At 43.7% G+C, this 9,311-nt stretch overlaps 1 long non-coding RNA gene across 2 annotated transcripts in view; it reads right to left on the bottom strand.

The window, feature by feature from the left end:
• Nucleotides 1-5,481, bottom strand: part of LOC122544681 — an 11,207-nt gene extending 5,726 nt beyond the window's left edge. For both annotated transcript variants that reach the window (XR_006310443.1, XR_006310442.1), the window contains exons 1-2: nucleotides 5,232-5,481; nucleotides 2,571-2,625 (exon numbers count right to left, since the gene is read on the bottom strand). This is a non-coding gene — a long non-coding RNA (uncharacterized LOC122544681). The remainder of the gene's footprint in view (nucleotides 1-2,570; nucleotides 2,626-5,231) is intronic.
• Nucleotides 5,482-9,311: the final 3,830 nt, after the last annotated feature.

Below are 9,311 nucleotides of genomic sequence, written 5' to 3'. Positions count from 1 at the left end.
CATTTTTGCTCTACTGTCTTCCTTGCTAGGCTCTGCTTCAAGTCTATTTTTGTCAGTTCCTCTCTCATGCCCTCATAATTACCTTTATTTAACTGTAACACCATTACATCCGATTTTGCCTTCTCTCTTTTAAACTGCAGACTGAACTCTACTATATTATGATCGCTGCTTCCTAAGTGTTCCCTTACCTTAAGATTTTTCATAAAATCATTACATAGCACTAGGTCCAGAATAGCATGCTCCCTTGTGGGCTCAATGACAAGCTGTTCCAAAAAGCCATCCTGTAAGCATTCCATGAATTCCCTTTCTTTGGATCCATTGGCAACATTATTTACCCAGTCCACCTGCATATTGAAGTCTCCCATGATCACCGTGACCTTGCCTTTCTGACATGCCTTCTCTATTTCCCGGTGCATGTTGCGCCCCTGGTCCTGACCACTGTTAGGAGGTCTGTACATAATTCCCACGATGGATTTTTTGCCTTTGTGGTTCCTCAATTCCACCCACACAGACTCCACATCATCCGACGCTATGTCATTCAGTGCCATAGATTTAATTTTGTTCTTAACTAACAAGGCAACCCAGCCCCCTCTGCCCACCTCTCTGTCTTTTCGATAAGTTGAAAACCCTTGGATGTTTAACTGCCAGTCCTGCCCCCACCCCCCGTAACCACGTCTCTGTGATGCCTACCACATCATAATCATTCACGATGATCTGTGCCATTGGTTCATCTGCTTTGATGTATACATGTCAATTTCTGCTGTCCATGTGTGAATTTAGGAATTCATCTATACATGCCAGTTTCTGCTGTGTGACTGAGAGTGAAGTTCTCAATGAGTTCCCGTCACTTTCAACTCTTATATATCAAAGTTGCTCAATTCTCTGGCAGCCAATAATATTCTAAGAGTCTAATGATATCCATGAATCTATTGTTGATTGCCAGAAAAACACATCTGGTTCAGAAATGTCCTTGAATGAAGGAAACTGACATCCTTCCCTTGTCAGACCCACATCAATGTGGCTGCATGGGTAGTTAGGGATGGACAATAAATGCTGGCCGAGTCAGTGATGCCCCCATCCCATGAATGAATTAGAAAATAAAATTCTGTGACTGTGATTCAATCTAATAATAGTGTTTAGGGTGTTGAGATTGGGCCTTAATCTCTTATGCATTTTGTGATTTATGACTCAGTCACAGAATTGATACAGCCATTCAGCCTGTTGTGTCTGCACTGGAACATTCTATTCTTATTCTGTTCTCCATACTAGTTTCCACTAATTGTTGGGATTCTAATCTTCATTCACTCACTGTCAGTGTCTCGGTGTAAATGCAAATTTGAGATTAGTTCTGCAGTTATTGGCCTTTGAATACCTAGAGTGCCAGTTTTGCTCTGTGTGCAACAGTGACAAGTCGAGTATATGGATGCCATTCTCTATGTTCAGTTGTATTTTTTCAGCAGAGTGTAAGATAAACCCGTTCAATATTTGATAAACCTGTGTGATTGAGGAGTTAATGTTGGTTCAATATTTATCTTTGCCAAGTATCTGAATTTTATTGTATTCAATCTCAGTTTTCTTTTTATATTTTGTGTGTGCAGTAGTATTTGTCAGTTGCTGCTGGACACTGCAATAATGTAACATCTAATACTAACATATTCTGAAGCGATTAATAATGTGGTCAGTCAATTTATGACTACATATCTGGAAGTAGTTGTGGATCTAAATTGCATTTTGTTTTCCCTTTTACCATTAACTGGCTGAGTGAGAGTGAGTTTTCTGTTGTGCTGCCAATCTGTATCACTTTAAAGATTGGTACTGGTTGAGATCACACCAACATTGTCTGTATGTCTCTGTGTGATTCCAATTCTGATACACTATGAGGTGGTTCTAAGGTCTTATCAATCAGTGTTTCATACATTAAAAAAGTATGGAAATGCTTCTGCATTACTGAGGCCCTCAACCAGAATGGGAGCGTGCATGAAGTGTGTTTTCATCAACACTAGGCTGAGAGTGAGAATGAGAGAGACAGAGACAGACACAGATGTGTATGTACATATACGAATGAGCATTAAGCATCCTCTCTCGAAGCATCCTCTGTAGATAAGGCTTGATCAAGAAGTTCATTTGAAATTTACATTGTTTGATTATTGTCTTTGTAGAGGACAACTGTTTATCAAAAGAATAATTTTGTCCTGCTCATATCTGCACTTAATATCTACTTCATACACATATATAACGCCATGATTGGTTTGTTCAAATTGATTGTAACTTTAAAAATGCCAAATGTACATATGAATTTAATGCAGCTCATAAATATATATTTATTATAAGCATACAGTCCAACCTGCTTCTAATCTTATGAGTGATAATTGGCTTTGAATGATGGAATTTACTGTCACTGAGGTGGTAAGCACTGAGAACAGGGTAAAATAACATAGATTTATGTATTGTCAGTTGTGTTTAACTCTTGGGTTGAATGTGTACTTCTGGAAATGGAGCTCAATGTGCATCTGACTCTATCCATTCAGATAGAGGAAAGGACCTTCTCCTCTCCGACAGTGGTAACATACCTGCTGGGTGTGAGAAGCAGCTGGTCGCCCTTGGATTGGTCCATCAAATATTTGCCTGGAGAAAGACAAAAGAGAGAGCTCTGGTAAATCACTCGCAGCTGAGTAGGAAGACATCAAATGATCAATGCAACATTCGGGTCATGATCATTATAATTCTTTGTTGGTGAACAGTGCAGATCCTGGTACTACTCGAGCCCTGAGCTCCTTCCAGTTGTTTTCTGTTTCCCCTATTCTGAAACATTTCACTTAGATAAAATAAACTCACCAAAATATGGACATCTCCTCAAATGGAATGATTACACAGTTCAATGTCCAGCTCCCAATACATTAACTGTTGAAAAACAAATACTAGGCACGATTTCACATACTTGGAGACATTTATCCGGTGCCTGCTATATTTATCCTACACACGATTATCACATTTGTTTCTACTGTCCTTTATTTCAAAGTCTATTCGCAATAAACAGCGTGAAACAGAAGCCAAACAGAACTCCCATCAGTGTTTAGGGGATTAAGAAAGACAAGAATGTCCCACAGTAGCTTCTTCCCGCTCTGTCTCCCTCAGCAGGCCCACACACAGCCCGAGAAAGGCATCTCTCTTCCCCCCAGCCCGCTCACTCCAAGTTCCGGGACCAGTTCCTGCTCTACTCGGCCGCTTACAAACAGCTGAAAATGTGTTGCTGGAAAAGCGCAGCAGGTCAGGCAGCATCCAAGGAACAGGAGAATTGACGTTTCAGACATAAGCCCTTCTTCAGGAATGAGGAAAGTGTGTCCAGCAGGCTAAGATAAAAGGTAGGGAGGAGGGACCTGTGGGAGGGGCGCTGGAGATGCGATAGGTGGAAGGAGGTTAAGGTGAGGGTGATAGGCCGGAGTGGGGTGGGGGCGGAGAGGTCCGGAAGAAGATTGCAGGTTAGGAAGGCAGTGCTGAGTTTGAGGAATTTGACTGAGACAAGGTGTGGGGAGGCGAAATGAGGAAACTGGAGAAGTCTGAGTTCATCCCCTGTAGTTGGAGGGCTCCTAGGCAAAAGATGAGGCGCTCTTCCTCCAGCCGTTGTGTTGCTATGGTCTGGCGATGATGGAGTGGGAGGGGGAGTTGAAGTGTTGAGCCACGGGGTGGTTGGGTTGGTTGGTCCGGGTGTCCCAGAGGTGTTCTCTGAAACGTTCCGCAAATAGGCGACCTGTCTCCCCAATATAGAGGAGGCCACATCGGGTGCAGCGGATGCAATAGATGATGTGTGTGGAGGTGCAGGTGAATTTGTGGCGGATATGGAAGGATCCCTTGGGGCCTTGGAGGGAAGTAAGGGGGGAGATGTGGGCGCAAGTTTTGCATTTCTTGCAGTGTCATCTCTGTTCACAATTTGACACATAATGACAAATGTAAGATGTACACTTTATGAATGACAGAAACTTTTTCAGTCAAACAAGTATCGGGAGAAGAATATTTCAAAGGAGATAAAGTCTAAACATCTAGACTTAACATTTAAAGGCAGTTAGCGGCATGACTGTTCCCAAATTCCCGGCCTCCAATACCCTGGAGGGCACCATTGATCAGAAACTTAAATGGAACAATTATCTAAAGAGCATAGCTACAAGTGCATGTCAGGGGTTAGGCATTCTGTGGCACACATTATGGGTGGAATTTAATCCCGGCAACGGATGTCTAACCCACTGAATACGTAGCTGGAGAGCACCACTTCCTTTGAGGAAGGCCCTCTGTATTTAGTGCCAAATTAACAACAATGTACCAGCCCCAGGATCAAGCATCCAAGGGGTGGAAATCCCACCCCAAAAGGTGCCAATGAATAAAATTCAAGAAGATGCAGATGGATTTCGCCACAAATTCACCTGCACCTCCACACACATCATCTATTGCATCTGCTGCACCCGATGTGGCCTCCTCTATATTGGGGAGACAGGCCGCCTCCTTGCGGAACGTTTCAGAGAACACCTCTGGGACACCCGGACCAACCAACCCAACCACCCCGTGGCTCAACACTTCAACTCCCCCTCCAACTCCACCAAGGACATGCAGGTCCTTGGGCTCCTCCATCGCCAGACCATAGCAACGCGACGGTTGGAGAAGGAGCCTGCTGTTCCCTCGCTTCCCTGGGCGCTGATCTCTCCATTGCGGTCTGTTTCAAACAAACCTCTTGCACTCACTGAGTAAATGCTCCTCAATGGCAGCGCTGGGGGAGGGCCTCACGCATGCGCTCCTCTGGTCAGGAACAGTCAGTGTTGGGGGAGGCGAGCGTGCGATGAGGTATTGCGCATGCGATGTTTTCCCAAAAACTCCCCGAAAAAACAAATATCAATTGGTCATTTCCCCAATTCCCTTTTCTCCCAGTTTGACCAAAGGAACTGGGGCTGTGGGGGAAAGGGCAGAGAACGTTTCAAGCTGGGACATTGTCCCTTTATGAAGCTCCAATGGAGCTCATTCCCGGGTCATGTTAATAACTCCTCCCTCCGGCTCTCTCACAATCTGATCAGGGGGCGGAGAAACTGGAGGCCACTCGGCCCATTCTCTGTGCTCTCCCTTTCGATAACATCACGTCTGATCGAATGTTAACTGTGGTATTTAATCCTGCTGACCCCATATCCACAAATATTAACTCCTTGCCCAAAGGAACATACAGAGAGATGGAATAAGTGGACAATTCTTACGAAGGCAGAAAATAACTGATGGAGAGAGTCTTGAATCACAGTGTCGGTGCTTATTTCTGAGTCAGGAGGCCCGTGGAAAAGTCAGACCAGGTGTGCAACAACATCTCTGGGACTCGATTTAGTTTGTCGTGGATGACAGATTTTAGTGTCCGGTATGCTGCAGACAGAAACCTTGTAATGTGTTGTATGCCACAACGAGAGACCCCAGCTGTTTTTGTTTATTCACTCATTGAACGTGGATGTCGCTGGCTGAGCCTACCATTTATTCTCCATCCCTTTGAGAAGGCGGTGGTGAGGGAACAGCTGTTGTCCATGTGCTGCCCACAATGCCATGAATACGCAGTTCCAGGGTCTTGATCCAGTGACAGTGAAAGAAAGTGGTTTTATTTCTAAGTCAGCATGGTGAGTGCCTCAGAGGGGAACTTGTCCGACATCAAGGCGGTGTTCCCTGACATCAGCTGCCTTTATCGTTTTCGATGGAGCTCGTCGCGATTTCGAAGGTCCTCCTTTTACAAATTACAAAACTCGAATCTCTTTGTCAACGGCACAGACAGACGTCTCTCTGGCCGATAGCGTGAAATCAGAATTGTGTGTTGTCTCCCTGGTGTCAGGATCAAGGATATCTCGGAGAGAGTGCAGGATATTCACAAAGGGGCGTACACATTGGAACTAACTACACAGGAAGGGAAAGGGATGAGATTTCGAAGGAAGAATAAGGAAGGGAGGCAAGAATTTAGAAAGGAGGTCCTCTCCAGTAGAAATATATAGATTACTCCCGCTGCTACGAGCGACTGGTGGTAGGAATAGGATGGTGGGTAAAAACAATGACTGCAGATGCTGGAAACCAGATTCTGGATTAGTGGTGCTGGAAGAGCACAGCAATTCAGGCAGCATCCGAGGACAGGCAAAATCCGAGGACAGGCAAAATCGACGTTTCGGGCAAAAGCCCTTCAGGAAGATCGAGCAGAGGAATGCCCAACTCAGGAACTGGTGCAGGGGAGAGGTGTTAAAATTTTTGGATAATTGGACTCTCTTCTGGGGAAGACGTGACTTGTAGAAAAAGGATGGAATACGCTTGAATTGGAAGGGAGCTACTGGGGACGGGTTAAACTAGGAAGGTGTGGGCGTGGGGTGAGGTCAGTGGGAACCGGGGAGATAGTGAACAAAGATATCAATCTGAGGCTGGTGAGTCGGTAAGTCAAACCTCAGAGCAGACAGGAACGTAGCAAAGAATGTGGTTGGATTGATAACTAAAACTGCATTTATTTCAATGCAAGACGCCTAACAGAGAAGGAGGATGAACTCAGGACATGGTTAGGAAACTGGGATTGGAATTGGGATATCATAGCAATTACAGAGACATGGTTTGGGGATGACACAACAGACAGCTTAATGTTCCAGGAATCAAAAGTTATAGGAAGGATGGGGAGAGGGGTCAGCAAGAGAAAATGGGGAGTGACATGTTTGGTAAGAGAGGAGGGAGGATATTCCTGGACTTATATCCATGGAAATTATTTGGATGAAACTGAGAAATAAGAAAAGGTTTGATCATCTTATTGGGATTGGACTGTAGACACCCTAACAGTCGGCAGGAAATCGAGAAACAAATTTGTCAGGAGATCTTAGACCTGCAGGAATAATGGTGTGGTTATGGTGAGGGATTTTAACATTCCAAACATAGATTATGGCTGCCACATTGTTAATGGTTTAGACAGAAAGGAATTTCCTAAACGTGTACAAGACAAATTTCTGATTCAGTATATGAATGTATATTCTAGACAAGGTGCAAATCTTGACCTACTCTTGTGATATAATGATGTATCAGTGGGGGAGCACTTTGGGACCAATGACCATAATTTTATTAGTTTTAAAACTCTGATGGAAAAGGATAGACCAGATCTAAAAGTTAAATTTCTAATTTGGAGGAAGGCCAATTTTGAGAGTATTGTGCAAAAACTTTCAAAAGTTGACTGAGGGCAGATGTTCACAGGCAAAGTGATGGCTGAAAAATGGAAAGCCTTCAAAAATGAGAAAATGAGGGTACAGAGACAGTATGTTTCAGTTCGGGTGAAAGGCATGACTGGTTGGTGTAGGAAATGCTGGATGAGAAAAGAATTTGAGGTTTTGGTCCAAATAAGAAGGAAGCAAATGTTAGTTACATACAGCAGAGATTGAGTGAATCCTTCCAAGAGTATAAAGGCAGTAGGGATATATTTGAGAAGGAAATGAGGAGTGCAAAAAAGGGACATAACATACCTTTGGCAAACAGTGTTAATGAGAATTCAAATAGATTTTACAAATACATGAAGGTCAATAGGGTAACCAGGGAAAGAAGTGGGCCCACCAAAGAGTAGCAAGGCAGCCTATGTGTGCAACAACAGGAAATGTGGGAGATACTAAGCAAGTGCTTACTGAGGAGAAGGAAATGGAAGATATAGAACATGGGGAAACAGATAGTGACATCTTAAAAAATGTCCATAATACAGAGGAGGTGCTGCTGGATGATTTTAAACAGAAAAGGTGGATAAAGCATGAGCACCTGATCAGGTGGACCTGGAACAAGGTGATAAGCTAGGGAAGTGATTGTTGGGCCCCTTGCTGAGATATTTGTATCATCAATAGTCACAGGTGAAGTGCAGAAAGACTGGAGGCTGGCTACCATGGTACCACTATTTAGGAAAGGTGGTAAGGAAAAGCCAGGGAACTATTGAACAGTGAGCATAACATCAACAGTAGGCAAACAGTTGAGGGGATTGTGAGAGACAGGATTACATCTTTTGAAAGGCCAGGATTGATTAGGGGTAGTCAGCATGGCTTTCTGCTTGGGAAGTCATGTATCACTAACTTGACTGAGTTTTTTTTTAATTTGTATGGAAGAGGACTGATGAGGGCAAAGTGGTGGATGTGATCTGTATGGCGTTCAGTAAGGCGTTTGACAAGGTTCCCCATGGGAAATTGGTTAGCAAGATTGGATCACATGGAATACAAAGAGTACTAGCCATTTGGATACAGAACTTGTTTGAAGGTAGAAGACAGAGGGTGGTGGTGGAGGAGGGATGCTTTTCAGGCCTGTGACAAGTGATGTGCTACAAGGATCACTGCTGAGTCCATTGCTTTTCATCATTTGTATAAATGATTTTAGTTTAAAAAATGACAGAACACCAGGTTTTATTCCAACAGGTTTATTTAGAAGCACAAACTTTCGGAGTAATGCTCCTCCATCAGGTATCTGTATTTAGAAAGCGTGTACTTCCAAATACAAGCTTTGGAGTATAACTTGGTGGAGTCTCATTTTTAACTTTGCACACCCCAGTCCAGCACCGGCACCTCCACATTATTATGAATGATTTGGATGTGAGGTTGCAGGTATTGTTAGTAAGTTTGCAGATTACACAAAAATTATAGGTGTACTAAACTGCAAAGAAGGCTACCTCAGGATACAGCAGGATCTCGATCAGATGGGCCACTGGACCCCGGAGTGGCATATTGAGTTCAATTTAAATCGATATGAGGTGCTGCAATTGGAAAGGCAAATCAGGGCAGGACTTACACACTTAATATAAAGGTCCTGTGGAGTGTTGCTGAACAAAGAAACGTTGGAGTTCAGGTTCATAGCTCCTTGAAAGTGGAGTCACAGGTTGATAGGATAGTGAAGAAGTCATTTGGTATGCTTTCCTTTATTGGACAGAGCATTGAGTATAGAAGGATTTGAGCTATAGGGAGAGGCTGAATAGGCTGGGGCTATTTTCTCTGGAGCATCGAAGGCTGAGGTGTGACCTTATGGAGATTTATAAAATCATGAGGTGCATGGATAGGGTAAATAGACAAGGTATTTTTCCTGGGGTAGGGGAGCCCAGAACTAGAGGGCATAGATTTAAGGTGAGAGGAGAAAAATTTAACAGGGACTTAAGGGGCAACTTCTTCACACAGAGGGTGGTGCGTGTATGGAATGTGCTACCAGAGAAAGTAGTAGAGGCTGGTACAATTACAACAGTTAAAAGGCATCCAGATGGGCATATGAATAGGAAGGGTTTAGAAGGGCATGGGCCAAGTGCTGGCAAATGGGACTAAATTAGGTTA

This window comes from Chiloscyllium plagiosum, chromosome 50 (assembly GCF_004010195.1).
Source record: "Chiloscyllium plagiosum isolate BGI_BamShark_2017 chromosome 50, ASM401019v2, whole genome shotgun sequence".
Lineage (NCBI taxonomy): Eukaryota > Metazoa > Chordata > Chondrichthyes > Orectolobiformes > Hemiscylliidae > Chiloscyllium > Chiloscyllium plagiosum.
This window is presented reverse-complemented; position numbering and strand designations above follow the sequence as displayed.